Here is a 16,363-nt window from a genome sequence, read left to right as displayed (position 1 = left end):
ATGAGCCCCACACCGAAGGAGGGTGGAGATGTTTAATGCGAATTAGGGGTCATCCAAGCGCCGCAAAAGGCCGCCATGCCCTGCACATCCCTTTTTTCTTTTCATATGCAGACGAGGGTTGAAGCCAACTTTGACCCACTGCTTGGATGACATCACCATATGCAAATCCATCTGCTGCAGGCCTTCCCCAGGAATGCTTGCACTAGTTGTTGCATTTGGTTTGTTGTTTGGGGGTGCTTCAGTATTAGGCAGCCTTCTGCCCTCCCATGTTCATCTGAAAATATGTGTTCTCCCTGCAGTTGTTGTCCCCAGATGAGAGTTCCCTTGTGCTGCCTCAGTTGAATCGCCTTTACTTGACAGAGATGTGCCTGAGCAGCGGCCCTCCCCAGCCCTATCCCAAATCATACTTATTTTGCATAGGAGATACCATGGTCATGAAGATTGTTCTCCCAGGGTGAGGTTCATTCATTGCATTCTGGGTATGCTGACCCCTGTGATTTCCCCAAATGTGGGAAACTTGACTGCATTATTTGTGGTAGTGGGGGACTGTGTTTGTGCTTTCCTCTGGTCAGCTCTGGTAAAAGTCAGATTTCTTTGTCTCAGATCTTCCTCTAGCCTTGTTCTTCTTTCGAGAGTTCCCTTGTGCTGCCTCAGTTGGATCTCCTTCACTTGACAGGGGGGTGCCCGAGCAGCGACCCTCCCCAGCTCTAGCCCAACTCCTACTTACCTGCCAGGTGAGATACTATGATCATGTAGGTGCTTCTCCCAGGGCAAGGCTCACCCATTGCACTCTGGGTGTGCTGCCCCTGTGATTTCCTCAAATGTGGGAAACTTGACTGCATAATTTGTGTTTCCCCTGGTCGGCTCTCGTATAATTCAGATCTCTTTGTCTCAGGTCTCTCTCCAGCCTAGTTTGCTGTCTGTTTCCACTTCTCTTTTCTTGAGCCGCTCCCTTCTATGCCCTTGCGCACTATTCTGACCTCTCCTGTGTGCTTACTTTGTGCCTTCCAACGCACAATGCAAACTACAGGTAGTGCTGCAGGGCCCACACCCTTTTACATGCTTTACAGAGCAGCTCTGGAGCTGTTACAGTGCCCAGCTGCTGCAAGAAATCAGCTTGAATGCTTCAGGGGCTGGGGCATAGCCAACATGAGCCCCACACCGAAGGAGGGTGGAGATGTTTAATGCGAATTAGGGGTCATCCAAGCGCCGCAAAAGGCCGCCATGCCCTGCACATCCCTTTTTTCTTTTCATATGCAGACGAGGGTTGAAGCCAACTTTGACCCACTGCTTGGATGAGATCACCATATGCAAATCCATCTGTTGCAGGCCTTCCCCAGGAATGCTTGCACTAGTTGTTGCATTTGGTTTGTTGTTTGGGGGTGCTTCAGTATTAGGCAGCCTTCTGCCCTCCCATGTTCATCTGAAAATATGTGTTCTCCCTGCAGTTGTTGTCCCCAGATGAGAGTTCCCTTGTGCTGCCTCAGTTGAATCGCCTTTACTTGACAGAGATGTGCCTGAGCAGCGGCCCTCCCCAGCCCTATCCCAAATCATACTTATTTTGCATAGGAGATACCATGGTCATGAAGATTGTTCTCCCAGGGTGAGGTTCATTCATTGCATTCTGGGTATGCTGACCCCTGTGATTTCCCCAAATGTTGGAAACTCGACTGCATTATTTGTGGTAGTGGGGGACTGTGTTTGTGCTTTCCTCTGGTCAGCTCTGGTAAAAGACAGATTTCTTTGTCTCAGATCTTCCTCTAGCCTTGTTCTTCTTTCGAGAGTTCCCTTGTGCTGCCTCAGTTGGATCTCCTTCACTTGACAGGGGGGTGCCCGAGCAGCGACCCTCCCCAGCTCTAGCCCAACTCCTACTTACCTGCCAGGTGAGATACAATGATCATGTAGGTGCTTCTCCTAGGGCAAGGCTCACCCATCGCACTCTGGGTGTGCTGCCCCTGTGATTTCCCCAAATGCGGGAAACTTGACTGCATAATTTGTGTTTCCCCTGGTCGGCTCTCGTATAATTCAGATGTCTTTGTCTCAGGTCTCTCTCCAGCCTAGTTTGCTGTCTGTTTCCACTTCTCTTTTCTTGAGCCGCTCCCTTCTATACCCTTGCGCACTATCCTGACTTCTCCCGTCTGCTTACTTTTTGCCTTCCAACGCACAATGCGAACTACAGGTAGTGCTGCAGGGCCCACACCCTTTTACTTGCCTTACAGAGCAGCTCTGGAGCTGTTACAGTGCCCAGCTGCTGCAAGAAATCAGCTTGAATGCTTCAGGGGCTGGGGCATAGCCAACATGAGCCCCACACCGAAGGAGGGTGGAGGTGTTTAATGCGAACTAGGGGTCATCCAAGCGCCGCAAAAGGCCGCCATGCCCTGCACGCCCCTCTTCTCTATTCATATGCAGATGAGGGTTGAAGCCAACTTTGACCCACTGCTTGGATGACATCACCATATGCAAATCCATCTGCTGCAGGCCTTCCCCCAGGAATGCTTGCACTAGTTGTTGCATTTGGTTTGTTGTTTGGGGGTGCTTCAGTATTAGGCAGCCTTCTGCCCTCCTATGTTCATCTGAAAATATGTGTTCTCCCTGCAGTTGTTGTCCCCAGATGAGAGTTCGCTTGTGCTGCCTCAGTTGAATCTCCTTTACTTGACAGAGATGTGCCTGAGCAGCGGCCCTCCCCAGCTCTATCCCAAATCATACTTATTTTGCATAGGAGATACCATGGTCATGAAGATTGTTTTCCCAGGGTGAGGTTCATTCATTGCATTCTGGGTATGCTGACCCCTGTGATTTCCCCAAATGTGGGAAACTGGACTGCATTATTTGTGGTAGTGAGGGACTGTGTTTGTGCTTTCCTCTGGTCAGCTCTGGTAAAAGTCAGATTTCTTTGTCTCAGATCTTCCTCTAGCCTTGTTCTTCTTTCGAGAGTTCCCTTGTGCTGCCTCAGTTGGATCTCCTTCACTTGACAGGGGGGTGCCCGAGCAGCGACCCTCCCCAGCTCTAGCCCAGCTCCTACTTACCTGCCAGGTGAGATACTATGATCATGAAGGTGCTTCTCCCAGGGCAAGGCTCACCCATTGCACTCTGGGTGTGCAACTCCTGCGGTTTCCCCAAATGTTGGACACTTGACTGCATAATTTGTGTTTCACCTGGTCGGCTCTCGTATAATTCAGATCTCTTTGTCTCAGGTCTCTCTCCAGCCTAATTTGCAGTCTGTTTCCACTTCTCTTTTCTTGAGTTGCTCCCTTCTATGCCCTTGCGCACTATCCTGACTTCTCCCGTCTGCTTACTTTGTGCCTTCCAACGCACAATGCAAACTACAGGTAGTGCTGCAGGGCCCACACCCTTTTACTTGCCTTACAGAGCAGCTCTGGAGCTGTTACAGTGCCCAGCTGCTGCAAGAAATCAGCTTGAATGCTTCAGGGGCTGGGGCATAGCCATCATGAGCCCCACACCGAAGGAGGGTGGAGGTGTTTAATGCGAACTAGGGGTCATCCAAGCACCGCAAAAGGCCGCCATGCCCTGCATGCCAATTTTCTCTTTTCATATGCAGACGAGGGTTGAAGCCAACTTTGACCCACTGCTTGGATGACATCACCATATGCAAATCCATCTGCTGCAGGCCTTCCCCCAGGAATGCTTGCACTAGTTGTTGCATTTGGTTTGTTGTTTGGGGGTGCTTCAGTATTAGGCAGCCGTCTGCCCTCCCATGTTCATCTGAAAATATGTGTACCTCCTGCCGTTGTTGTCCCCAGATGAGAGTTCCCTTGTGCTGCCTCAGTTGAATCTCCTTTACTTGACAGAGATGTGCCTGAGCAGCGGCCCTCCCCAGCCCTATCCCAAATCATACTTATTTTGCATAGGAGATACCATGGTCATGAAGATTGTTCTCCCAGGGTGAGGTTCATTCATTGCATTCTGGGTATGCTGACCCCTGTTATTTCCCCAAATGTGGTAAACTTGACAGCATTATTTGTGGTAGTGGGGGACTGTGTTTGTGCTTTCCTCTGGTCAGCTCTGGTAAAAGTCAGATTTCTTTGTCTCAGATCTTCCTCTAGCCTTGTTCTTCTTTCGAGAGTTCCCTTGTGCTGCCTCAGTTGGATCTCCTTCACTTGACAGGGGGGTGCCCGAGCAGCGACCCTCCCCAGCTCTAGCCCAACTCCTTCTTACCTGCTAGGTAAGATACTATGATCATGAAGGTGCTTCTCCCAGGGCAAGGCTCACCAATTGCACTCTGGGTGTGCTGCTCCTGCGATTTCCCCAAATGTGGGAAACTTGACTGCATAATTTGTGTTTCCCCTGGTCGGCTCTCGTATAATTCAGATCTCTTTGTCTCATGTCTCTCTCCAGCTTAGTTTGCTGTCTGTTTACACTTCTCTTTTCTTGAGCCACTCCCTTCTATGCCTTGCGCACTATCTTGACTTCTCCCGTCTGCTTACTTTGTGCCTTCCAACGCACAATGCGAACTACAGGTAGTGCTGCAGGGCCCACACCCTTTTAGTTGCCTTACAGAGCAGCTCTGGAGCTATTACAGTGCCCAGCTGCTGCAAGTAATCAGCTTGATTGCTTCAGGGGCTGGGGCATAGCCAACATGAGCCCCACACCGAAGTAGGGTGGAGGTGTTTAATGCGAACTAGGGGTCATCCAAGCGCCGCAAAAGGCCGCCATGCCCTGCACGCCCCTTTTCTCTTTTCATATGCAGACGAGGGTTGAAGCCAACTTTGACCCACTGCTTGGATGACATCACCATATGCAAATCCATCTGCTGCAGGCCTTCCCCCAGGAATGCTTGTACTAGTTGTTGCATTTGGTTTGTTGTTTGGGGGTGCTTCAGTATTAGGCAGCCTTCTGCCCTCCCATGTTCATCTGAAAATATGTGTTCTCCCTGCAGTTGTTGTCCCCAGATGAGAGTTCCCTTGTGCTGCCTCAGTTGAATCTCCTTTACTTGACAAGGGAGGCATTTTGGATTTTTTCTTTGGGTACCCTTACACCTGATGGTCTGAATGAGAGCATCGAACTGAACAACATTGGCAGTCTCTGAAGATTTTATCTATTGATTTACCTAATATATTATTTATTGAATATCCATTTATTGTATGTTTAATAAATAAACAAAATTATTAGAAGTAGCTATTTTGGAAACAGCTTTCCTCTTAGGATGAAACTGTATAATCCTGTTGTGTGTATTCCTTTAATGTTCCTTAGTAAAATCCACTAGTAATGATGAACATCAGATTTCTTCCTCCATCCTCTTTTTACACTTTCTCTTGGTTCTATATATATATATTTTTTTTCTATTTTTATTTTTTCCCCCTCCTTCTCCCAAAAGGCCCCCCTCCCTCTCCCCCCCTCCCTGTTTTAAATTTTAAAATCTTTAAATATTTAAATCTTCGAATCCTTAAATTGTCTGTTTAATATTTATTTTTTCTTCAATTCTTTTTGTTGTTTAAACAGCAATGTAATTATTCCAGGGGTTAAAATAATGAAATATAGAAATAATATTAACAAAAATTAAAGGTAAAAATGAATTGATAGAATGATCCCATTAAAAGTAAATAAATAATATGGATGTTAAGCTGAGCAGGTTGGATTCGAACATGGGACTAGCTGCATAGAGTGCAGGTGATGTTTCCCCTGCGCCACAAGAACTGCTTTAGTAGTGGCATGGATTTATGTTACCCTAAAAGGTTTTATATAAGTAAATGGGGATCCTTAGTGCTGAGTCTCTGAATTATGTATATGTGATTATAGATATGAGGTATTGATTGAAAGATTATAGGTTAATCTGTATATAGATTATATATTTTCTGTTATTTTTTAAACCACCTTGTTGCTTATTTTATTATTATTTTTAATCACCATGTTGCTTATTTTTATATTATGAAATGCCTTTATATGTGCAATTGCAATTAGAAAGTTGTTCCATATGTGAGTCATTACATGTATGCATCCAATTAGTACATGTATGTATCCAATCAACTAATTAGTAATACTATTGGTCCGGTGCATTTTAAAAAGAGCCTGCTAGGCTGCTGATGTATCCTCTGACGAAACCGCTCTTGGATAACAGCGGAGAAACGCGTAAGGAAGGTGATTACCGGACACTCTGATTGCTGAGATATAAGCCCGTTCATGAACGAGCTACATCACGGCGGACGTCTGATGTAAAGACAGCGGTGAAGGGGAAAAAGCAATTTGAGACCGAGCAAAAGGAGGTCTCTACCCCACGGCAGGGAGAAATATCCCGACCGCGAGTGCCAATAAGATCCAGCCACGGTTAACGGGGGTCGTAGCATACCGCTGTGTTTCACCAACCATCACAGCGCTCTCCCCCTGTTTTCTTTCATTACTCACGTGAGTTACATATGAACTTTAACTGCAGTAAATAAGAGGCGTTGGTTACAACTGTTGCTGTTCATCCACAAGAAGGAATTTAATGTATCAATTACAATTGGAAAGTAACGATTAAATTACAACAGCTGTATCCAGGAGGATTTTTTGGACACTTTAATAAACATTCCGTTGTCATCAAGGGCAATATGAAATAGATCCTGATTACATTTAGATATGGATAGTGGTGCCTATATATGTTGACTCCATTGTATTTTATTGAATGTGGGTTTCTTCTGTCTATATATATTTTTTTAAAAATAAAGAGCTTGTATATTTTATTTTTTGCGCTCCCTTGATAACAAGTGTGATTATCTTTAAAATTTGGTTTATTATTGGTAGAACAGTACTACCTATGGGAGCACCATTTTATAATATATGGTGAAAATTAATAGATGTATAAAGATTAAATAAGCAACAAATTGGTGAAATAGATAAGTTTTGATAGGAGCACTGGGTTCTATATATATTTATTGACATTTGGTTATATATATGTATAGACTTTATAAATTCTTGACAGAGATGTGCCTGAGCCCTCCCCAGCCCTATCCCAAATCATACTTATTTTGCATAGGAGATACCATGGTCATGAAGATTGTTCTCCCAGGGTGAGGTTCTTTCATTGCATTCTGGGTATGCTGACCCCTGTGATTTCCCCAAATGTGGGAAACTCAACTGCATTATTTGTGGTAGTGGGGGACTGTGTTTGTGCTTTCCTCTGGTCAGCTCTGGTAAAAGTCAGATTTATTTGTCTCAGATCTTCCTCTAGCCTTGTTCTTCTTTCGAGAGTTTCCATGTGCTGCCTCAGTTGGATCTCCTTCACTTGACAGGGGGGTGCCCGAGCAGCGACCCTCCCCAGCTCTAGCCCAACTCCTACTTACCTGCCAGGTGAGATACTATGATCATGAAGGTGCTTCTCCCAGGGCAAGGCTCACCCATTGCACTCTGGGTGTGCTGCTCCTGCGGTTTCCCCAAATGTTGGACACTTGACTGCATAATTTGTGTTTCCCCTGGTCGGCTCTCGTATAATTCAGATCTCTTTGTCTCAGGTCTCTCTCCAGCCTAGTTTGCTGTCTGTTTCCACTTCTCTTTTCTTGAGTTGCTCCCTTCTATGCCCTTGCTCACTATCCTGACTTCTCCCGTCTGCTTACTTTGTGCCTTCCAACGCACAATGCAAACTACAGGTAGTGCTGCAGGGCCCACACCCTTTTACTTTCCTTACAGAACAGCTCTGGAGTTGTTACAGTGCCCAGCTGCTGCAAGAAATCAGCTTTAATGCTTCATGGGCTGGGGCATAGCCCCACACCGAAGGAGGGTGGAGGTGTTTAATGCGAACTAGGGGTCATCCAAGTGCCGCAAAAGGCCGCCATGCCCTGCACGCCCCTTTTCTCTTTTCATATGCAGACGAGGGTTGAAGCCAACTTTGACCCACTGCTTGGATGACATCACCATATGCAAATCCATCTGCTGCAGGCCTTCCCCCAGGAATGCTTGCACTAGTTGTTGCATTTGGTTTGTTGTTTGGGGGTGCTTCAGTATTAGGCAGCCTTCTGCCCTACCATGTTCATCTGAAAATATGTGTTCTCCCTGCAGTTGTTGTCCCCAGATGAGAGTTCCCTTGTGCTGCCTCAGTTGAATCTCCTTTACATGACAGAGATGTGCCTGAGCAGCGGCCCTCCCCAGCCCTATCCCAAGTCATACTTATTTTGCATAGGAGATACCATGGTCATGAAGATTGTTCTCCCAGGGTGAGGTTCATTCATTGCATTCTGGGTATGCTGACCCCTGTGATTTCCACAAATGTGGGAAACTCGACTGCATTATTTGTGGTAGTGGGGGACTGTGTTTGTTCTTTCCTCTGGTCAGCTCTGGTAAAAGTCAGATTTATTTGTCTCAGATCTTCCTCTAGCCTTGTTCTTCTATCGAGAGTTTCCTTGTGCTGCCTCAGTTGGATCTACTTCACTTGACAGGGGGGTGCCCGAGCAGCGACCCTCCCCAGCTCTAGCCCAACTCCTACTTACCTGCCAGGTGAGATACTATGATCATGAAGTTGCTTCTCCCAGGACAAGGATCACCCATTGCACTCTGGGTGTGCTGCTCCTGCGATTTCCCCAAATGTGGGAAACTTGACTGCATAATTTGTGTTTCCCCTGGTCAGCTCTCATATAATTCAGATCTCTTTGTCTCAGGTCTCTCTCCAGCCTAGTTTGCTGTCTGTTTCCACTTCTTTTTTCTTGAGCCCCTCCCTTCTATACCCTAGTGCACTATCCTGACTTCTCCTCCCGTCTGGAAATACAAACGAAAAAAAGGTTTTTAGGCGCTGAACAGGGTCGTGCAAATATAGCACTGATAATGGCAGCCACTTGGTAAGGAGGTAGCCGGCCTCCTGAAAGTAAAACAACTAAAACAAAATCACCAAGTAGGCGCACAATACCAATGATGTTGATAAAAACACAATTTATTAACATAAAACCAATGACAAACTGATTAAAAAACACAACACTACACAGAGCATATAACTGAGGTATTATACCTTATAATTCACACATAAAGTGTATTATTAAGTGAAAGGGACACTGAAATGCAGGAGAACCCGTCTCTGTAAGATAGGGTTAATCTCTCACATTAATTCCATATCAGACAGTTTAAATGAAAAGGAAGTCCTGTAAACTGATGTAATAAGCGTTTGTGACCATAAAGGTATCCGGATTTAAATAATGTTTCCTTGGAGCAAAATAAACCAACCGATTAATGTTACTCACAGAGACGTAATGATCTCTTGCTGCACGGGATAAATGGTTAAGGAACCGCTTGTTATCACCCTGTGCATGGGTGAGACATCCGTCAGCGGTATATTCAGATGAAAGCCATTTCTTTCTGTGCAGCACCAGTTGCCTGTATCAGACAACCATACAGATCCTCCAGCTTGCTGAGCGACGCCCGGCCGGGCAGGAGGTAACAATGTTCCAAATGCAAGGAGAGTTAGAGTGGAATGATTGAATCACAGGCTGGATCATTCACCGGTGACTTGTAACGGACGGCTGAAAGTGATGGATGTCGTGCTCCGTGGGACACTTAATGGTCAAGTGTGGCCCTTTCTTCTGTACCCTCAACGCGTTTCTCCGCACCTAAGGCGGCTTCTTCAAGAGGCAGAGTGTCTCTGCCTCTTGAAGAAGCCGCCTTAGGTGCGGAGAAACGCGTTGAGGGTACAGAAGAAAGGGCCACACTTGACCATTAAGTGTCCCACGGAGCACGACATCCATCACTTTCAGCCGTCCGTTACAAGTCACCGGTGAATGATCCAGCCTGTGATTCAATCATTCCACTCTAACTCTCCTTGCATTTGGAACATTGTTACCTCCTGCCCGGCCGGGCGTCGCTCAGCAAGCTGGAGGATCTGTATGGTGGTCTGATACAGGCAACTGGTGCTGCACAGAAAGAAATGGCTTTCATCTGAATATACCGCTGACGGATGTCTCACCCATGCACAGGGTGATAACAAGCGGTTCCTTAACCATTTATCCCGTGCAGCAAGAGATCATTACGTCTCTGTGAGTAACATTAATCGGTTGGTTTATTTTGCTCCAAGGAAACATTATTTAAATCCGGATACCTTTATGGTCACAAACGCTTATTACATCAGTTTACAGGACTTCCTTTTCATTTAAACTGTCTGATATGGAATTAATGTGAGAGATTAACCCTATCTTACAGAGACGGGTTCTCCTGCATTTCAGTGTCCCTTTCACTTAATAATACACTTTATGTGTGAATTATAAGGTATAATACCTCAGTTATATGCTCTGTGTAGTGTTGTGTTTTTTAATCAGTTTGTCATTGGTTTTATGTTAATAAATTGTGTTTTTATCAACATCATTGGTATTGTGCGCCTACTTGGTGATTTTGTTTTAGTTCTCCTCCCGTCTGCTTACTTAGTGCCTTACAATGCACAATGCAAACTACAGGTAGTGCTGCAGGGCCCACACCCTTTTACTTGCCTTACAGAGCAGCTCTGGAGCTGTTACAGTGCCCAGCTGCTGCAAGAAATCAGCTTGAATGCTTCAGGGGCTGGGGCATAGCCAACATGAGCCCCACACCGAAGGAGGGTGGAGGTGTTTAATGCGAACTAGGGGTCATCCAAGCGCCGCAAAAGGCCGCCATGCCCTGCACGCCCCTCTTCTCTATTCATATGCAGATGAGGGTTGAAGCCAACTTTGACCCACTGCTTGGATGACATCACCATATGCAAATCCATCTGCTGCAGGCCTTCCCCCAGGAATGCTTGCACTAGTTGTTGCATTTGGTTTGTTGTTGGGGGTGCTTCAGTATTAGGCAGCCTCTGCCCTCCCATGTTCATCTGAAAATATGTGTTCTCCCTGCAGTTGTTGCCCCCAGATGAGAGTTCCCTTGTGCTGCCTCAGTTGAATCTCCTTTACTTGACAGAGATGTGCCTGAGCAGCGGCCCTCCCCAGCTCTATCCCAAATCATACTTATTTTGCATAGGAGATACCATGGTCATGAAGATTGTTTTCCCAGGGTGAGGTTCATTCATTGCATTCTGGGTATGCTGACCCCTGTAATTTCCCCAAATGTGGGAAACTGGACTGCATTATTTGTGGTAGTGAGGGACTGTGTTTGTGCTTTCCTCTGGTCAGCTCTGGTAAAAGTCAGATTTCTTTGTCTCAGATCTTCCTCTAGCCTTGTTCTTCTTTCGAGAGTTCCCTTGTGCTGCCTCAGTTGGATCTCCTTCACTTGACAGGGGGGTGCCCGAGCAGCGACCCTCCCCAGCTCTAGCCCAGCTCCTACTTACCTGCCAGGTGAGATACTATGATCATGAAGGTGCTTCTCCCAGGGCAAGGCTCACCCATTGCACTCTGGGTGTGCAACTCCTGCGGTTTCCCCAAATGTTGGACACTTGACTGCATAATTTGTGTTTCACCTGGTCGGCTCTCGTATAATTCAGATCTCTTTGTCTCAGGTCTCTCTCCAGCCTAATTTGCAGTCTGTTTCCACTTCTCTTTTCTTGAGTTGCTCCCTTCTATGCCCTTGCGCACTATCCTGACTTCTCCCGTCTGCTTACTTTGTGCCTTCCAACGCACAATGCAAACTACAGGTAGTGCTGCAGGGCCCACACCCTTTTACTTACCTTACAGAGCAGCTCTGGAGCTGTTACAGTGCCCAGCTGCTGCAAGAAATCAGCTTGAATGCTTCAGGGGCTGGGGCATAGCCATCATGAGCCCCACACCGAAGGAGGGTGGAGGTGTTTAATGCGAACTAGGGGTCATCCAAGCGCCGCAAAAGGCCGCCATGCCCTGCACGCCCCTCTTCTCTATTCATATGCAGATGAGGGTTGAAGCCAACTTTGACCCACTGCTTGGATGACATCACCATATGCAAATCCATCTGCTGCAGGCCTTCCCCCAGGAATGCTTGCACTAGTTGTTGCATTTGGTTTGTTGTTTGGGGGTGCTTCAGTATTAGGCAGCCTCTGCCCTCCCATGTTCATCTGAAAATATGTGTTCTCCCTGCAGTTGTTGCCCCCAGATGAGAGTTCCCTTGTGCTGCCTCAGTTGAATCTCATTTACTTGACAGAGATGTGCCTGAGCAGCGGCCCTCCCCAGCTCTATCCCAAATCATACTTATTTTGCATAGGAGATACCATGGTCATGAAGATTGTTTTCCCAGGGTGAGGTTCATTCATTGCATTCTGGGTATGCTGACCCCTGTGATTTCCCCAAATGTGGGAAACTGGACTGCATTATTTGTGGTAGTGAGGGACTGTGTTTGTGCTTTCCTCTGGTCAGCTCTGGTAAAAGTCAGATTTCTTTGTCTCAGATCTTCCTCTAGCCTTGTTCTTCTTTCGAGAGTTCCTTTGTGCTGCCTCAGTTGGATCTCCTTCACTTGACAGGGGGGTGCCCGAGCAGCGACCCTCCCCAGCTCCTACTTACCTGCCAGGTGAGATACTATGATCATGAAGGTGCTTCTCCCAGGGCAAGGCTCACCCATTGCACTCTGGGTGTGCTACTCCTGCGGTTTTCCCAAATGTTGGACACTTGACTGCATAATTTGTGTTTCACCTGGTCGGCTCTCGTATAATTCAGATCTCTTTGTCTCAGGTCACTCTCCAGCCTAATTTGCAGTCTGTTTCCACTTCTCTTTTCTTGAGTTGCTCCCTTCTATGCCCTTGCGCACTATCCTGACTTCTCCCGTCTGCTTACTTTGTGCCTTCCAACGCACAATGCAAACTACAGGTAGTGCTGCAGGGCCCACACCCTTTTACTTGCCTTACAGAGCAGCTCTGGAGCTGTTACAGTGCCCAGCTGCTGCAAGAAATCAGCTTGAATGCTTCAGGGGCTGGGGCATAGCCATCATGAGCCCCACACCGAAGGAGGGTGGAGGTGTTTAATGCGAACTAGGGGTCATCCAAGCACCGCAAAAGGCCGCCATGCCCTGCATGCCAATTTTCTCTTTTCATATGCAGACGAGGGTTGAAGCCAACTTTGACCCACTGCTTGGATGACATCACCATATGCAAATCAATCTGCTGCAGGCCTTCCCCCAGGAATGCTTGCACTAGTTGTTGCATTTGGTTTGTTGTTTGGGGGTGCTTCAGTATTAGGCAGCCTTCTGCCCTCCCATGTTCATCTGAAAATATGTGTAACTCCTGCAGTTGTTGTCCCCAGATGAGAGTTCCCTTGTGCTGCCTCAGTTGAATCTCCTTTACTTGACAGAGATGTGCCTGAGCAGCGGCCCTCCCCAGCCCTATCCCAAATCATACTTATTTTGCATAGGAGATACCATGGTCATGAAGATTGTTCTCCCAGGGTGAGGTTCATTCATTGCATTCTGGGTATGCTGACCCCTGTTATTTCCCCAAATGTGGTAAACTTGACAGCATTATTTGTGGTAGTGGGGGACTGTGTTTGTGCTTTCCTCTGGTCAGCTCTGGTAAAAGTCAGATTTCTTTGTCTCAGATCTTCCTCTAGCCTTGTTCTTCTTTCGAGAGTTCCCTTGTGCTGCCTCAGTTGGATCTACTTCACTTGACAGGGGGGTGCCCGAGCAGCGACCCTCCCCAGCTCTAGCCCAACTCCTACTTACCTGCCAGGTGAGATACTATGATCATGAAGTTGCTTCTCCCTGGGCAAGGATCACCCATTGCACTCTGGGTGTGCTGCCCCTGTGATTTCCCCAAATGTGGGAAACTTGACTGCGTAATTTGTGTTTCCCCTGGTCGGCTCTCATATAATTCAGATCTCTTTGTCTCAGGTCTCTCTCCAGCCTAGTTTGCTGTCTGTTTCCACTTCTTTTTTCTTGAGCCCCTCCCTTCTATACCCTTGTGCACTATCCTGACTTCTCCTCCCGTCTGCTTACTTTGTGCCTTACAATGCACAATGCAAACTACAGGTAGTGCTGCAGGGCCCACACCCTTTTACTTGCCTTACAGAGCAGCTCTGGAGCTGTTACAGTGCCCAGCTGCTGCAAGAAATCAGCTTGAATGCTTCAGGGGCTGGGGCATGGCCAACATGAGCCCCACAGAGAAGGAGGGTGGGGGTATTTAATGCGAACTAGGGGTCATCCTAGCGCCGCAAAAGGCCGCCATGCCCTGCATACCCCTTTTCTCTTTTCATATGCAGATGAGGGTTCCAGCCAACTTTGGCCCACTGCTTGGATGACATCACCGTATGCAAATCCGTCTTCTGCAGACCTTCCCCCAGGAATGCTTGTACTAGTTGTTGCATTTGGTTTGTTGTTTGGGGGTGCTTCAGTATTAGGCAGCCTTCTGCCCTCCCTTGTTCATCTGAAAATATGTGTTCTCCCTGCAGTTGTTGTCCCCAGATGAGAGTTCCCTTGTGCTGCCTCAGTTGAATCTCCTTTACTTGACAGAGATGTGCCTGAGCAGCGGCCCTCCCCAGCCCTATCCCAAATCATACTTATTTTGCATAGGAGATACCATGGTCATGAAGATTGTTCTCCCAGGGTGAGGTTCATTCATTGCATTCTGGGTATGCTGACCCCTGTGATTTCCCCAAATGTGGGAAACTTGACTGCATTATTTGTGGTAGTGAGTGACTGTGTTTGTGCTTTCCTCTGGTCAGCTCTGGTAAAAGTCAGATTTCTTTGTCTCAGATCTTCCTCTAGCCTTGTTCTTCTTTCGAGAGTTTCCTTGTGCTGCCTCAGTTGGATCTCCTTCACTTGACAGGGGGGTGCCCGAGCAGCGACTCTCCCCAGCTCTAGCCCAACTCCTACTTACCTGCCAGGTGAGATACTATGATCATGAAGGTGCTTCTCCCAGGGCAAGGCTCACCCATTGCACTCTGGGTGTGCTGCTCCTGCGATTTCCCCAAATGTGGGAAACTTGACTGCATAATTTGTGTTTCCCCTGGTCGGCTCTCGTATAATTCAGATCTCTTTGTCTCAGGTCTCTCTCCAGCCTAGTTTGCTGTCTGTTTCCACTTCTCTTTTCTTGAGCCGCTCCCTTCTATGCCCTTGCGCACTATCCTGTCTTCTCCCGTCTGCTTACTTTTTGCCTTCCAACGCACAATGCGAACTACAGGTAGTGCTGCAGGTCCCACACCCTTTTATTTGCCTTACAGAGCAGCTCTGGAGCTGTTACAGTGCCAACTGCTGCAAGAAATCAGCTTGAATGCTTCAGGGGCTGGGGCATAGCCAACATGAGCCCCACACCGAAGGAGGGTGGAGGTGTTTAATGCGAGCTAGGGGTCATCCAAGCGCCGCAAAAGGCTGCCATGCCCTGCACGCCCCTTTTCTCTTTTCATATGCAGACGAGGGTTGAAGCCAACTTTGACCCACTGCTTGGATGACATCACCATATGCAAATCCATCTGCTGCAGGCCTTCCCCCAGGAATGCTTGCACTAGTTGTTGCATTTTGTTTGTTGTTTGGGGGTGCTTCAGTATTAGGTAGCCTTCTGCCCTCCCATGTTCATCTGAAAATATGTGTTCTCCCTGCAGTTGTTGTCCCCAGATGAGAGTTCCCTTGTGCTGCCTCAGTTGAATCTCCTTTACTTGACAGAGATGTGCCTGAGCAGCGGCCCTCCCCAGCCCTATCCCAAATCATACTTATTTTGCATAGGAGATACCATGGTCATGAAGATTGTTCTCCCAGGGTGAGGTTCATTCATTGCATTCTGGCTATGCTGACCCCTGTGATTTCCACAAATGTGGGAAACTCGACTGCATTATTTGTGGTAGTGGGGGACTGTGTTTGTGCTTTCCTCTGGTCAGCTCTGGTAAAAGTCAGATTTCTTTGTCTCAGATTTTCCTCTAGCCTTGTTCTTCTTTCGAGAGTTCCCTTGTGCTGCCTCAGTTGGATCTCCTTCACTTGACAGGGGGCTGCCCGAGCAGCGACCCTCCCCAGCTCTAGCACATGTAAGTTTGTTTTTATTTTACTACATTGTGGTTTGTGGCTCTATACCATGTAATGCATGTCTTTTAACAGTAGTCAAGTCTTCCAATGTGCTTGTTAGTGAAACCCAATACATAGCTTTATTTTATTTTGTTTCTTCAAATATTGAATGCATATGTCTTATAACTTTTTTTTTCAATATATAAACATTTTTATTATAAGATTTTCAATGACACAAGTACATCCAAGTTGCAGATTATGGGTTGTGAAGGACAAATCAACCATATAAACAATTTAAGCAATTTAAATTGCATGCAGGTAGTAGAATATCAAACTCCTTGGATGAGAGTTGGTCGTAATAAACTAGGATAGAAAAGAATAAAGTAGAAAATAAGATTTTAAACCTACCGGTAAATCTTTTTCTCGTAGTCCGTAGAGGGTGCTGGGGACTCCGTAAGGACCATGGGGATAGACGGGCTCCGCAGGAGACATGGGCACTTTAAGAAAGACTTTAGTTCTGGGTGTGCACTGGCTCCTCCCTCTATGCGCCTCTATGCCACAGTTAGAGAAACTGTGCCCAGAGGAGACTGACAGTATGAGG

The 16,363-nt window shown here is 47.0% G+C and overlaps 19 non-coding genes and 2 pseudogenes across 19 annotated transcripts; all 21 read left to right on the top strand.

Annotated features, from left to right (window-relative positions):
* Positions 1-403: 403 nt before the first annotated feature.
* Positions 404-567, top strand: LOC134950565 (U1 spliceosomal RNA). Its single transcript, XR_010183463.1, has one exon. It is a non-coding gene; the product is annotated as a U1 spliceosomal RNA (small nuclear RNA).
* Positions 568-719: 152 nt separating this feature from the next.
* On the top strand, positions 720-882 carry LOC134952749 (U1 spliceosomal RNA). Its single transcript, XR_010185183.1, has one exon. It is a non-coding gene; the product is annotated as a U1 spliceosomal RNA (small nuclear RNA).
* A 670-nt stretch (positions 883-1,552) lies between these two features.
* On the top strand, positions 1,553-1,716 carry LOC134950817 (U1 spliceosomal RNA). The gene has a single exon (XR_010183670.1). It is a non-coding gene; the product is annotated as a U1 spliceosomal RNA (small nuclear RNA).
* Positions 1,717-1,868: 152 nt separating this feature from the next.
* LOC134953355 (U1 spliceosomal RNA) lies at positions 1,869-2,031 on the top strand. Its single transcript, XR_010185534.1, has one exon. It is a non-coding gene; the product is annotated as a U1 spliceosomal RNA (small nuclear RNA).
* A 671-nt stretch (positions 2,032-2,702) lies between these two features.
* LOC134951504 (U1 spliceosomal RNA) lies at positions 2,703-2,866 on the top strand. Its single transcript, XR_010184232.1, has one exon. It is a non-coding gene; the product is annotated as a U1 spliceosomal RNA (small nuclear RNA).
* A 152-nt stretch (positions 2,867-3,018) lies between these two features.
* Positions 3,019-3,181, top strand: LOC134953234 (U1 spliceosomal RNA). Its single transcript, XR_010185508.1, has one exon. It is a non-coding gene; the product is annotated as a U1 spliceosomal RNA (small nuclear RNA).
* A 671-nt stretch (positions 3,182-3,852) lies between these two features.
* On the top strand, positions 3,853-4,016 carry LOC134951314 (U1 spliceosomal RNA). Its single transcript, XR_010184077.1, has one exon. It is a non-coding gene; the product is annotated as a U1 spliceosomal RNA (small nuclear RNA).
* A 152-nt stretch (positions 4,017-4,168) lies between these two features.
* On the top strand, positions 4,169-4,331 carry LOC134953608 (U1 spliceosomal RNA). The gene has a single exon (XR_010185679.1). It is a non-coding gene; the product is annotated as a U1 spliceosomal RNA (small nuclear RNA).
* Positions 4,332-6,953: 2,622 nt separating this feature from the next.
* LOC134950304 (U1 spliceosomal RNA) lies at positions 6,954-7,117 on the top strand. Its single transcript, XR_010183245.1, has one exon. It is a non-coding gene; the product is annotated as a U1 spliceosomal RNA (small nuclear RNA).
* A 152-nt stretch (positions 7,118-7,269) lies between these two features.
* Positions 7,270-7,432, top strand: LOC134952921 (U1 spliceosomal RNA). Its single transcript, XR_010185296.1, has one exon. It is a non-coding gene; the product is annotated as a U1 spliceosomal RNA (small nuclear RNA).
* Positions 7,433-8,093: 661 nt separating this feature from the next.
* On the top strand, positions 8,094-8,257 carry LOC134950992 (U1 spliceosomal RNA). Its single transcript, XR_010183813.1, has one exon. It is a non-coding gene; the product is annotated as a U1 spliceosomal RNA (small nuclear RNA).
* A 152-nt stretch (positions 8,258-8,409) lies between these two features.
* On the top strand, positions 8,410-8,551 carry LOC134952810 (U1 spliceosomal RNA; annotated as a pseudogene).
* A 2,331-nt stretch (positions 8,552-10,882) lies between these two features.
* On the top strand, positions 10,883-11,046 carry LOC134951206 (U1 spliceosomal RNA). The gene has a single exon (XR_010183990.1). It is a non-coding gene; the product is annotated as a U1 spliceosomal RNA (small nuclear RNA).
* A 152-nt stretch (positions 11,047-11,198) lies between these two features.
* On the top strand, positions 11,199-11,361 carry LOC134953233 (U1 spliceosomal RNA). The gene has a single exon (XR_010185507.1). It is a non-coding gene; the product is annotated as a U1 spliceosomal RNA (small nuclear RNA).
* Positions 11,362-12,031: 670 nt separating this feature from the next.
* LOC134951503 (U1 spliceosomal RNA) lies at positions 12,032-12,195 on the top strand. The gene has a single exon (XR_010184231.1). It is a non-coding gene; the product is annotated as a U1 spliceosomal RNA (small nuclear RNA).
* Positions 12,196-12,336: 141 nt separating this feature from the next.
* Positions 12,337-12,499, top strand: LOC134953073 (U1 spliceosomal RNA). The gene has a single exon (XR_010185408.1). It is a non-coding gene; the product is annotated as a U1 spliceosomal RNA (small nuclear RNA).
* Positions 12,500-13,170: 671 nt separating this feature from the next.
* LOC134951312 (U1 spliceosomal RNA) lies at positions 13,171-13,334 on the top strand. Its single transcript, XR_010184076.1, has one exon. It is a non-coding gene; the product is annotated as a U1 spliceosomal RNA (small nuclear RNA).
* Positions 13,335-13,486: 152 nt separating this feature from the next.
* Positions 13,487-13,628, top strand: LOC134953333 (U1 spliceosomal RNA; annotated as a pseudogene).
* Positions 13,629-14,323: 695 nt separating this feature from the next.
* Positions 14,324-14,487, top strand: LOC134951403 (U1 spliceosomal RNA). The gene has a single exon (XR_010184150.1). It is a non-coding gene; the product is annotated as a U1 spliceosomal RNA (small nuclear RNA).
* Positions 14,488-14,639: 152 nt separating this feature from the next.
* Positions 14,640-14,802, top strand: LOC134952070 (U1 spliceosomal RNA). The gene has a single exon (XR_010184685.1). It is a non-coding gene; the product is annotated as a U1 spliceosomal RNA (small nuclear RNA).
* A 670-nt stretch (positions 14,803-15,472) lies between these two features.
* LOC134951012 (U1 spliceosomal RNA) lies at positions 15,473-15,636 on the top strand. Its single transcript, XR_010183828.1, has one exon. It is a non-coding gene; the product is annotated as a U1 spliceosomal RNA (small nuclear RNA).
* Positions 15,637-16,363: the final 727 nt, after the last annotated feature.

This window comes from Pseudophryne corroboree, chromosome 8 (genome assembly GCF_028390025.1).
Source record: "Pseudophryne corroboree isolate aPseCor3 chromosome 8, aPseCor3.hap2, whole genome shotgun sequence".
NCBI classification, from domain to species: Eukaryota; Metazoa; Chordata; class Amphibia; order Anura; family Myobatrachidae; genus Pseudophryne; species Pseudophryne corroboree.
Note: the sequence above shows the minus strand (reverse complement) of the source record. Positions and strands in the feature narration are given on the sequence as shown.